Source organism: Triturus cristatus, chromosome 5_1 (assembly GCF_964204655.1).
Source record: "Triturus cristatus chromosome 5_1, aTriCri1.1, whole genome shotgun sequence".
In the NCBI taxonomy this organism is placed as follows: domain Eukaryota; kingdom Metazoa; phylum Chordata; class Amphibia; order Caudata; family Salamandridae; genus Triturus; species Triturus cristatus.
In genome coordinates, this window is record NC_140587.1 from 619859191 (window position 1) to 619873154 (window position 13964).

Here is a 13964-nt window from a genome sequence, read left to right on the forward strand (position 1 = left end):
GGCCGGAGCTTCCCCCTAGTGCTGCCGCTCGGCCATCTTGCTTGCGACTCCCCTCCCGGGTGTTAGTCTGAATGCCACATTGCCTCTTGAGTGCCTGTCCTTTCTGAGCCTTAACTCTCTTATTCCCTTTTATGGAGCTTCCCTTTCTCCTCTGACTCTCTGTGTGATCTTGGGTAGCTCTGTACTCATTATATTGCCTACTTAGTCTTCCCTGCCACCAGTCCCTGCCAGAGACCCTGACACATGCTGGTGTCCTGGACAGAGTCCAGAGAATGGGTCTGTGCTACAGAAAGTTCAAAAGAAAAGTGTACATGTGGAAGGCAGGAGACATTGTAGACGTCATTTTCATGATAAGTAAAATTGGCCCGTCACAGGACTGCTTTTCCCCAATTATCAAGGATACTAAGAAATGGACATATACCAAATCCTGATGCAAGGGGTAGTCAGGCAACCATAATGAGACTGCCAAGGAACGCCACTGGACTGAATGCTGAAAGCAATTGCTAGGAGTGTGCACAGGTGACCAACATACCAAACTCAATTATTACAAACACTGTTAGCACACCCACATGCCTACTGAGGCTCACATAACAACAGTGAGTAGGAAGAACTGTCTTCTTCTATTAGTTACTGGTAACAGATGTATAGCAACACTCTGAACTTCATCAACCTTCTCCCAAAGGCACAGTGTGCATCAAGTGCACATGTGTGTGTAAGCCTGCTTTGTCAATCATATGGGACATTGGAATGGTGTGGGCAGCAACAAATGATGTGGAGAAAGAAGAAAGACAAGTTCAGTGTCAAGGTAAGGAAATTATGACCCTATAGTAAGAACTTCTGAAAAGGGCCAGGAAAATCAGAAAATGTCAGAACCTAAGCTTATAGTGCAGATACCCCTGGAGAAAGAGGGTAGAAAGAGGAAGAAATAGGGGGAACAATGTATTCTTTATTTTATTTTTTGGCTTGTCAGTTTTGAGGTTGCCAATTGTTTTATATAGAACACCACATTTGAAAACCTGGTTATTTACTGCTCCGATGTCAGAGCAGTGAAAAATGTGTTGCGTGTTCCACTTATTTTATGTCAGAGCAGTAAAAGTCTGAGCTCTGAAGCAGGCACTTTGGTGGCCACTGATCCATAGCTCGTCCTGACTCTCCTGGGACACAAGAGAGATAGTGGAATGGTGGTTGATGGTCCACCATCTTGCCCAATTTCTCCTGCCTCTCTCGGGTCCCGAAGAATCTGAAGGAAGGTATGGTGTATTTTCTAGTAAGTCAATTCAAAGCCCTTCTGATGGACTAGGAGTAATGTTAATCCCCAAGGATTTTGTTGCTCCTCAACTGGATTTGGTCAACAAGATTACAATGCAAGCTGTAAAGCACATTAGGCTTTACAATGAAAATGAGACAAATATTGAAATGAAACTATTAAAAATTATTAAAGGTTTAACTCATTAGAGAAGGCAAAATAAATGGTTAACATTGGTCAGTTGGTCTTTTAAATCAAGAAATGGCATGAACCTCAGAAAAAAATGCAGGAAATTAATAAGCAGAACCAGTTATAATTCAGCTCTAAAGAATAAAGCAAAGTTATAAATTTGAGGACAAACCAACATCGTGGTGCCTCCTAAAAGTCAAGAGTGAATGAGCCCAAAACCTCCAAGAAGGAACTTCTTTTGTAATGTGTTTTACAATGGAAGTCATACATTCAATAGACTTGTGTAAGAGTCACACAATTTAAACTAATCACATTAGAGAAAGAACAAAACAGATTCTGAGTTCACATTCTCATCTATTCCCACAGATTCACATAATGCAGTTCCCATCCCTGGTGCCCTTCAGACACCTAACTGTTTGGTACAACTGATGTTGCTTAGTATACAAGGACAAGTTCTCATGAAGAATCATACCGTAGTCCCAATAGATAAGACCTTGGAACAATTCCCTCTAAGGGGAGCAGCGTACTGTAGGACTCTATGATGAATGTCTTCCCACTGCTGCATAGTGTGCCAGGTAGGCACTAAGGATCTGATGTATCAAAAGGGTTTTCTCATTCTCATTCTGTGTCTATGGGAAAATGTGTTAGTACATGTGGACCTAACTTCTCTGCTTCTCTTCCATTGGTTCTACAAGGCATGTCATTCCCTATTGGCTGCTCAATTACTCGTTTATTTCATGGACCTCATCCTATATTGGTACTGAAACCATATTATCTTTAGGCTACCTCAGCCGCGTCCACTGCAGGTAAGAGCGGTGGGGCCAGGTGAGGGGGGATTTCGAGAGACGAACACGAGGGGAAATTAAATAAATAATTAATTTTCCTTCGTGGTCGTCTCTCGAAATCCCCCCTCACCAGGCCCCACCGCTCTTACCTGCAGCGGCCGCGACTGGGCTACCTCTTTTGGGAAACGTGCCGTAAAGTGCACGGTTCGATTCTATTTTGGAAAACATTTCTTGGGGTGGGTACCTCCCTCAGCGTGAACGGCTTGCATTAGCCGATGAATTAGTGACTGCTATATAATGTTTGCAGAATAACCTACTGGGTGAGGGAGGTCCCTATCCTTCTGAACCGCTGATCTAGCACCTCCTATACTCACTTGTTTAGACTGTTCATCTCGGGATACCATAGTTAGATCATATTTTTCATTTTGTGATGTGACTGATGGCTTAAAAAATACGAAGTCCATACATGCAATATAATTTTATTGAAATACAGCATGTGTGTCAACGTATGAACACAACTTAATAAGGACAATTATTAACAAATAAAAACATTTTTTAAAGCAATAAATAGTAAACACGCTGAAAAAGCACGCTCCTTATGTGACATTTGCTTAAACAAATCGAAGCACTGAACTCAGACGCTCAGGAGATAAGGAACAGTTTTTGACATTTGGCAGTGCATTTTTGTTTTATTAGCTGTAATGCTCAGGTTATGTAAAGTATAAGCAATCTAGAGCTTCAGGCAAATATGAATAGAATCATGTGCAGTCAAAGACTCTCATTTTGAATGTTTTTCTCAGCAGTAATCACCGTGCCTCCTACCAGGGAGATTGTTTAACAACATGTAAAGTGCATTTTACAAATGCTCTACATTTTGAGTAGATGTAATTCGGGTTTGTTGTGGCTCCTGTCATTTTGTCTGAGCTCTTGAGTGTTTCCTGAAAAGAAAAATGTTGGGTGCCGGAATTTTACGGCACAGTGCTTTCTATTGTTGAATATCTGTCATGGTTTGAAAAATACTTAAGTACTCTGAGCAATCATCTATCGTTATGTATTCATATATTTAATTTCCATGTCTGCACTCATGCTACAAGAAGCATTATGAAATAATAAATATATGAGCATTCAGCACAAGAAGAAACAAACCACATCCCCACGCTTAAATGCCAGTAGAATTAGACATGTTTTTAACAGAGCCTTTCTGTTTAAATATGTACTGGAAAACAAGCATTGGCCAAGCCAGCAAGTCTCGTTTTTGGGATTTATTGGCCTTGCCAGTGCCTTTTGTTGATGCTGTACAGCATCAACCAAAAGCATTTTTTGCCGATGGTATGTAGCATGGCCAACAGGGGAAAAAAGTTTAAAAAGTGGAATGACACATCTGCCAGCGACCACGTCAATTTGTAGGTAAGTGCATGCAATTTACTGATCCAAGATAGATTGATAAATAAACAATAGAAATGAAAATTAAGTATCATGAACGTTTTTTAAGGGGCTGACAGCAATTTACTACCTGGCCCTCTGAAAAAACTAAAATATAAAAAAAGAATGTGAGTTGGGGGAGGCAACGGAAGAGTGGGTCAAGGGAGTGAGGGAGGTTAAAATTAAAATAATGGTGGGTAGGGGAGGAGGTGAAAAGCAGTGCATGAGGAAGGGAGCAATGGAGAAGCACACGAGGGAGACAGGTGAAAACACATGCACTCTCATGGAGTGCATAACAAAGAATGGAAAACGTTCCTTAAAATTGAGCAGTGGAAGAATAAAAGCTAACCAATCAGAGAGATGGTAAAGAGTACACTCTAGTAGAGGGACAAATACAAGATGGACAACCTGTGACAAGAAAAGCCACTGAATAAGAAGAAAGCAATGAGAGTGACAAAGACCCCTTTGTGGATTGTGATTCCCTCCTTTGTACCTGGTCAATGTCACAATCTCTGGCTTTAATTCTCTTACACAGATTCGTCCAAATTACTTTAGCAAATTATTGAATCCCTATTGTTGAGACTTGTGTTTAGCTCCACATATGTAAAGGGTCCTTGTTTTCATTAGCTCCAGAGGTAATAAGGCAGAGGTATGTCAAACTTCTGTCCCCTCAGACTGCTTACAAATGTATATAATTCATTTTTTGGTTCCCAGTTTGACTGCTTCACAAATAAGCATTGTTCCTTATAGTAGCAACAACCACACCTATAGTGACAAGTCACTGCCATTGATGTTCTCCACTCTCTTACAGAAGCCCCATTATGCAGTCTGGTGAGGAGGATCTTGACCTGATTGTGAACGTCCTGTGAACGTCCTTCCTACAAGGATATCCTAGGGTTTTGACATAATTGTCCTCGTGAAGAAAATGTTACACTGCTGACAGCACTATTCAGGAGGGACATCAATGAGCCATTAGCCAACTCATGGGACACAATGCTACTTTCACTGAAAGGTAAATCGGACAAACGACGGCCCTGAAAATGTGAGACATCATTATACATGGTTGGCTATGATCTATCCGATTTGGCCATAGGGGTATTTTATCTGTGACAGGACAGAGGAAAAGAGTCAAGTGGTGTCTTCATTTTGGATACCTCGACAGAAGATCATAGCATCACATTAGTCTTTTTTAAATTGATCTACAGATTTTGATACCATGGTTTGCGTGGTGTACTTCCGCACGTGCTGGTGCTCAGCAGCAACCATGTCCTCTTATAAGACATACTTTGCAGCCACCAACTGTGAGGTTTCATACTTGTCAGCCCTGTCAACCTTCTTCTTTCATATTTATCTTGTGTCATTGACTCCACCGAAAGAGTCCTATAGTTTTTCTATTTATAAGTACCTTGAAGAAACTCAGTTACTCATTAACCTGACATTTGTATCAGCCACATCTCTATGTAAGCCTGGAAATACAGACAGTTTGTTAACATGTGGATAGGTCTGGATGGGTTGGAATTAAATGGAATAAAGACATTGGTATGAGCCCTTGGCTCACAAAATCAGCAATGGCAATCTCCATTTTGACCTATTGTCCTCTGCAATACCCGACACTAGTGCCGAAAACAGTAACCTGGGCAACTGATGATGATATACTACTTTTATCTATTGCGACTGAGGAAGATCTTTCTACATCTGCTTAACCACAGGGAATGACTGCACAGGAGAGATTGCTCTGGTGCTTTTACATTTCATTCATGCAAACGGAGTCTACCTGGGTCTGTAACATTATCTTGAGAACTTCAAAGACTGAAGAATAAACGGGCTGGGTGGGGCTGCCTTTACCCCTTTCCAAACTCCACCGCCTCTAGTTTTGGGAGGGGTTAATGCTGCCAAATGCCCCTCCAGCATCCCATCCACCTGCCTTGCCCAACAGCTAAGATGGAGTACTCTTCCGCCCCTTTAACTCCCTCTACCCAGAAGTTATTCTCACTTCGCACCTTTTTTTCCATGGACAGAGGAAGGAATTGGCAAACAAATCACACTGGCCATCTTCACCAACACAGTTGTGAGGGTGAAGGGGGTACCAAGACTGATACAGATGATAGTTCAATCACTCAGCAGCTTCCAAGCCCATCTGGAGACCACGCTGTTGGGGCTCTGGCACGGCATGTTCCAGGGATGAGTTGCAGAGACAAACATGAGAGCTGCACATTCACATCAATTCAACCAATACAAGATGATTACACTGGTGATGAGGATAAATTATTAGAAGGCCAATCAGGTATTAAATATAAATGTACACAAGGAAGCACAGTATTGGAACGATTTGGAGACATTAGACCAAGGAGCTTTGTGACAGATCCCTGTGTATGAACATTTCTACATAGCAGATTGGTGATAATCTACCAGTGAATAAGTGACTGTTTAATAATGCATTAGGTTAAACTTAAAGAGACAGAGAATTATCTTACGGCTTGAAATGCATTTTAAGTCACATTTTTATTTCATAACATTGTAGGTAAGAGCACCTTATGAACACAGAAATGAAAGAACACAGCCTATGACAAACAGCCATGCATAAAATATCGAAAATGATTTTGGAAACTTTAGATATATATTTATATCTACAAATAATATTTTTTACCTCGATGATATGTTGACACACAATCGAACTTTGATTTCACATTATTTAAAGGACTGAACATGTGCAAAATGGGAAACATTTCTGGATTATTGTGAAGGCAACCTAATTGATACCTAACCTTTCCTGGAGGTAACAACAAACCAACATATCACCAGACTAAAATACTTTCTCACAGCTATCCATGCCTGAATGTACAAGTCCTAGCTTACCTAAACCTGAATTGTGTGGACACCCACAAATAATTTCTAGTTTAGAATGCCGGAGGCAGGCGAGTAGGAGCCGAGAAGATGTGGGACCCGGCAGGTGGAAATTTTGGTCAGCCTTGACCTTATTGAGTATTGGACACGGATCTGGATGAGCCGGGCTGGGACTACAGGTCCCAGGCTACAACGATGTCGGCCGCGTCATTCACAGCCGTGCCTGGAGGTGCTTAATAGCAGCTCACAAGCCCCGCTGCACGGGACACGAATCTGGATGAGCAGAGCTGGGACTACAGCCCCAGGCTACAACGAGGTAAGTCGCCCCATTCACAACCGTGCCTGGAGGCGCATAATAGCACCTCATAAGCCCTGCTGCACGGGACACGCCCGGGCGAAGCCCGGGCCAAGGCCGGTCCTATCTGTGCACGTCATAGCCCAGAAGAGACTGGGCTGGGTGCCCCCCTGAGATCTGCTTTAGGATCCACTGGGACTTGGTTTTGGCTACGGTTTCAAGATGCCACTACTATCAGAGGTATAGTGCCTATTCCCCTTTGACGTGTTTTCTTGCTCTGAGGACTGTGGCTCTCTGCTGTCTTTCTGTCTAGTGTAGGAATGGTTAAAACTAGCCCTGTCAAGATATTGCCTCTTGGTTTATTTTATCAATGTCTTGTTAACCCACCCAGCAATCTTTATGGATCTATCACACAAAAGATTGTTTTGCCTAGACCTCCTCCTCAATCGATAGCCCCCAGAATAATATATTCACAGTCTTGGCTGGGTTGGAGGACATTGATTGACGGTGTAGTGAGGAGCATGATGGCTTCGGCGCTCTGGAAAAGGGGGAGGGGTATCTGATAGCCTCACTCTTGTTGTTTAATTGACCACCTATCCTGTACAGAACCATCTCCCCAAAGGGTTTGGTGAGAGCGCATCTATGGTTGAAAGTGCAACAGATAATGCATGTATACACTTTTTGAGCTGGTATATTGCTAGTTTTGCCTCCAAAATCTCGATTGAAGGATGGCAATCTTTTATTATAAATTTTGACATCGTTTTTATGCAGGAAACCTGGGAGGTGAATGAAATAGTTTTGGATTGATTTACGTGTTTCAGTCTGCCTGCGATTCCATCCCAAGCCGGTAGAACAAAAGGGGACTGACTGCCTGGTTCAAAGTCAATATTGGCTGTTCTATTTTACCGCTTTTTCTGGAGCAGGGGAAGGTGCAAGTATTCTGCCTTAGCTTGAAAGAAAACCATAAGAACTACTTGCTAAACTTTTACAATAATAATTCTTTACAGTGATTGATATGCTCGTGGAAAAAGAGGCCTGGGTTGAATGCCCCCTTAATTTGATGGTGGCAGTTGATTTCAATGCCAAACTGGGGCACCCGCCATTTTGATCTGCAACCACTTTTGATCTATTTGCTCGAGAAACTGATTGTAATGAGATGGATATTAGGGGGCGGGTCCTATTCTCACTCCTGGCCGAACGGGGTCTAGCCAATAAGGTCCCTAACTTTACTGACCGTCATTTCCAACTTTTATAGGGCAGGGTGCTGGGAGTACCATAGATTATATTTTTACCTCCTAGAGTATGTCTCCAATTATAATAACTATGAGGTTCTTATACAGATTTACAGCGACCATAACCCCATGCGCAGATACTGTTGCCACATGCGCAACATACATTTAAGTCAATGCCTCTGCAGGTTCTAGCTAGTAAGGATGCAGGGTGCAGAGTGGTATGGCAAACTGTGAATCTGAAGAGTATTATGTCCCAGGTAGTTTGAAATAGTACAGCACTGGTGAATAGCTGCAACCGAGTACCTTGCAATCCAGCTGTCATTTTAACTAATTTCTCAAATCTTTTATTGAGGATAAAAGAGATGCTCTCTAGACCCAATCCCCAACCACGCTGTCATGCCAATTCATGGTTTTACAAAGTATGTAGAGCAGCTAATGATTCTTTACGCAGGGCCTTAAAGCAAACTCCCAGAGATCAGAGTGCCATTATTACCAGCAGAAAGTTATATCAGCAAGCAATTAAGAGAAATGGAAGACCATTGTTAGTGCCTGCCAATCTAAAGACCCATAAGCTTTCTGGAAAGCTGTGCGGTCTGTTTTATCTCCCACATCACACCAAGATAAAGTAACAGTTAATATCTCGGCCGAGGCTTGGTTGTCGCATTTCTCTAGGCTGTACTCTACTGACAGCAAGGCTGACGATGCCTTTGTGCCGATGATTCCCCAGTGTCAAAACCTCGTTTTTAAAGAGAATGAGATTTTTAAAGCAACTGTAGACAGTGGATGTAAGAAGGCTCCGGGACCAGATGGTATTCTGCTTGACCTATTTAGAGAGGACCCAGTGTTTTGAACTCCGGTCTTCACTTCAGTATTCAACTCTACCTGTAGTCAGGCCATGCCCAGGTCATGGCGCTCATCAATAATTGTCGACGTTTAAAAAAAAGGAAACATGCATGATGTTAAGTGTTATCGCACGATATCCCTTTTAGACTCCACAGCGAAAATCATTGGGAGAGTAGTTCTGGACCATCTACTTGACTGGATTAATATTAATAGTATTCTTGCCCCAAGTCAGGGTTTAGAAAGGGGCTCGGGACCATTGAACAGTACCTCAATCTCCATCTTATTGTGGCAAAATACAAATACGCCAAGGGAGTTTCCACCCACTTGGCTTTTATGGACCTGTCAAGCGCCTTTGACTACATCTCCATATCAAAGCTGTGGGCCATCCTAGAGAGCATGGGTGTGGATGTGGGGCTGGTTGCATTTTTTAAGTCTTCTTCACCATGACCTCATAGCTTCAGTTAGGTTTGGTAGCGCAGGCGATTGCACAGAGCCTTTCAACATCAAGCACAGGGTGCGCAAAGGTTGCGTCCTTGCCCCAATCCTTTTTCTACTCTACACGAATGACCCAGAGAAAACATTGGTATCTCTTGGGGTGGATGTTCCGTACGTGGAGAAAAGGGCCGTGCCCGCACTCTTATATGTTGATGATGCGGTCCTCCTGGCTAGGACGGCCAATGGCCTTAAAAACGTATCATTAGTTACGTCAGTTTTATGAGAGACCTGGGCCTGGAGCCAAATTTTAAGAAAACATTTACTATGATATGTGGCCCAAGAAATACCAAAACTTGTACCCTAAATATTAATGGCAAAACTTTAGATAGGGTTAGTTCCTTTCCATACTTAGGCCTGGAGTTTGAGGAAGTATGAACTTGGCCTACTTGTATCAAAATTGGAAGATCCCGATATACTCAATTTGTAGGTACTACTTCCTCGCTTCCCATGTCTATTGGTAGAAATCCTATTGCTCCTATACTAGAGATATACGACTGGATTTGCTTGCCGATTTTAATGTATGGAATGGGTAACTGGGGTTGCAGGGATGTACATGCGAAACAGACAGAGGAGAATAGATTCTGTCGCCGGTTACTAGGCGTTCCTCACTCATCCCTGCATTTCTCCTTACACCTGGAGCTAGGCATGGAGTATGTCCAAGATACCATCAATGCTGCCCCCCCTGGCTCTATGGTGCTCAATTTGGTCAAACAAAGATGCCGAATTCAATCGGGCAGTCATTAGAGACTGTATAACCTGTGCTCATGATTTGTCCATTCCATGGTTACAATATATACAAAATTAGTTCTCAGCACTTGGATGTGCCACTTTGTTCGAGCATCCCGAGTCCATCCAAAAAAAGGACAAAAATGGAGTCTGGGTCAGGTTTCACAAGCACAAACAAGCCACTAGGGAACAAGTGGAAGTGGCTAAACCTTCAGTCAGAGGTTACTGTATTATTCAAGCAGTCCAAACAATTGCCCCGTATCTATTATATGTGACCAACCTTTATAAAAGAACAGTGTTGGCAAGATTTAGGCTAGGCTCCTTTCGCTGGCTAATATGTTTTCCCTTAGGTCAGTATTCCTGAGACACTATTGCCATTTGTCCATGTGATGAGCAATCTAGCCAAACCATTTTACATTTTGTTTTTTGGTCAATTTTATCTGCCGTACACTATGAGGTTTTTATTTCCGGTACTGCGCAGACATAAATTTTCCAAGTGCAAAGCCACCCGCTTCTATTTATTGCAACGTAATGATTGTAATGTTTGCTATGCAGTTGCTAGTTTTTTGAAGTGCACTTTAGCTAAAAGAAGGAGTCTTCTGTTTTGATAAAATAGCTCTATATTCTCTTTCAAAAATAATTATTGATCTGGCATTCTTAAGTGTATATTGCTGCTCACAAATTTTATTCATTTGACACTTTGTTACACCAGCTAGGATGCCCCTGGAATCAAAACTTATTTACTGTCATTTTATTCAATGCAAACCAACATAACGATTTTTCGTTGCAAAAATGTGGTCGTCTTTAATTTACATGTTTTATACCCCTACCAGACTTGAAGCACCTGGAATTTTAATTCATGGACTGTTACTTTAATAACGTAAATTTGCACAATGTACTATATCTTTTTTAAATATGTGGTTGTAAATTTTTAACATGTGTGTACACTTTGTAGTTGGTTTATTTTTATTGTGTGTATCTGTTATGATCCTCCCTTGGAAGATCGGATAAAGACAACAATTGAATTAACTCAATTAAATGAACCTGGCTGGCGTTACACTGCTTTTCAACAGTTCCATGTCCATTGGCTTTCATTCAGTCATCGCTCTGCTTCAAAACCCACACTATGCATGAAACCAGATGCCTTTACACTGCTGAGTGAAACACTTACACCCTGAAGAGGACATTAGAACAGCAGTCTAAGTGCTGGACGTCTCTTGCATTGATGGAGAAACTCCCAGCTTGGCAGCATCCCACATTACTGCCAAGTCCTGCTGCACTGTCGAGAAAATTCCCACATCTACCTGGCGCCCACGATCAAAGAGCTTTGGAAAATTAAAAAAAATCTGGAGCAGCATTGCAGGGCTAGAGATTTGAAAGCGAAGGAAATTAGATTTGAAAAAAACAGACACCAAGCATACTCCTGCTCTGCTCAAAAGGCATGGAAGTCCATTCCTTCTGAAATCCATGTTGCATCCCCAAAACGTCCAAACCCCTATTACCTATTTCAGGGAGGAACTGGAAACCCTTCTCTTCAAACAACACCTCAACAAGAGTCAGCCTATGGTGAGTATGCATGGCAGAGAAAACCGAGTCGCCGGAGAACCTTCCCCGCCCTCTCCACTCATACCATCTCCTGTGCAGTGCCCGGACCCCCACACTGTACTACTCCTTCCCTCTCTTCCCCCAAGTCCCTATTCTTTCCCGTCCCTCACTATACATACCTACATTTTATTGATCACCTGTATGATATGATGTAATGGTTGTTCATATAATAAGGGCTCCCATACCTCACAATTAGACGGTGCTTTAGCTTTACCTAAAGAAAGAAAGAAACATATGGAAAATCATGTTCTTAAGAGTTTCTCAGGCTTTCCAGTCCTGCAAACAGAGGATGATGTGAGCATTTGAGCTAGGACTACAGTCACACGAATGTAGTCAGGACCAGGAATCAAACATTTGCTAGCATTCGCGCCAAGAATTTTCAATTCTATTAAGGACACGGAGGCGAGGATTATGGTATCTCTTTCTTTACTGTCGTAATACAGCAGCCAAATAAAACATTCAATTAGTTATCATAAACTACATTGTCCATGATGCTTTGCATTGGTAACACCCCTTTGGCCCTCCATAAGAGCCCTGAGTGCAATCCAATCATCCTCTTTCTTTGCTCGAACTGCAAAAGTCCACAAGTCAACAAATAGCTTCATAACATCCTCCAACATGGAAGTTGACACGGAACCAGGATCCAACCGTACTCTTCAAAATGGAAGAACTTCTTATTCAGACTTCTTGTCTGCTCTTAGGAAAAAATATATGATCAACCCGTAATATCTGCGTTTTAGAGAATATCAACATTCCATTATCAACGGGTGGGTAGCATGAACAATAACTTTGTACATAGCCGGGTGAGATAATCCTCACCTCCATGTCCTTAATAGAATTGAAAATTCTTGGCGCGAATGCTAGCAAATCTTTGATTCTATTACAGGACCAGAGGCTTCAGATTATGCTAGTTTAACGCTTTATTAAATACCACAGATGTTATATCTCCCACCGGCTTATAATAATATTGTTTGAACGTAGATTCTGAAGACCAATCAGCACAATGCATAATATCTTGAATATTAGATCCTTACATATAAGATTTCGACGCCATGGCACCACGCACTGAATGTGCACCAAAACTCTGAATGTCAATACCAGCTTCTTTCATAACGTACCGAAGCCATCTAGCAATAGTTGCAGCCGACACTGGCTTGAAAGGTTTTTGCACCGCAATAAACAGTTGGTTAGAACCCTCTGGTCTCAACAAACGGGTACATTCTTCATATGTTTTTAAACATTGCACCACACATAACTTGTCATTAGTGGGAAAAGCACTGTAATCAATACGTCTAGATAGAGTTTTTGTACGACTTGTGATAGTAAAAGAAACTCCTTCTGGAGTAAATACTCTACCTGTAATGTCCAAGGCCCGCACGTCTGAAGAACGCCTGCATGCCGACAGACATAGAAGCATTGCCAATTTGGCAAATAACTGCTTCCTGGATAGAAGATTATTCGCCGGCCAGCTGTTGAATAAGGAAATGACCTGCGAGACATCCCATAAGCCCGAATACTTCGGTTTAGGAGGGTTCGCTACTCTTATGCCCTTAAGAAGTTTACATATCACCGGGTGCATACCAACAGGTTTCCCGTCTACTTGATTATGGCCTGCCGATATGGCTGATCTAAAGTTATTCACTGACCGGTAGGCCAAATCTCCGGCTGCTTTGTCAGAAAGGAAATTTACAATGTGGGATAGGTCTGCCCCCATGGGATCCAAGTGCCGTTCCAGGCATCAACCCATCCAGACCTTCCATGCTGAAGAGTATCGCTTTCTAGTGGACGGGCCCAAGCTTGCTTGATGAAAGTTGCAGCCGTCTCCGAAAATCCCAGCCTTTCCCACTGCTGTCGGAAAGCCTCCATGCCATCAGGGACTGCCTCCCCGCTAGGAGTAAGGGATGTTGTTCCCCGTGAGGTCCCAGCAATAGGGACTCCAACCAAGGAAGCATCCTGGGAAGGTCGCAGCTCATCTCTAATAGTACCAGAAACCAGGGCTGCGACTTCCATAGAGGTGTCACAAGAATCACCTCCTCCTGCTGTTTGTAAATGTGTGATGTGACTATGGGTATTAAGAGGAACGGAGGGAACGCATAATTCAAAGTTCCCGACCAGTCCTGAAGGAATGCGTCGGTCGCCTTCGCTGCTGGATCCGGCCTCCAACTGTAAAATTGAAGGAGCTGCCGGTTCAGTCTGGACGCAAACAAATCCGTCTGGCATTGACCCAACAGGTTCTGTAACCACTGGAACACATTCGGGTTCAGCTGCCAATCGCTGTAATC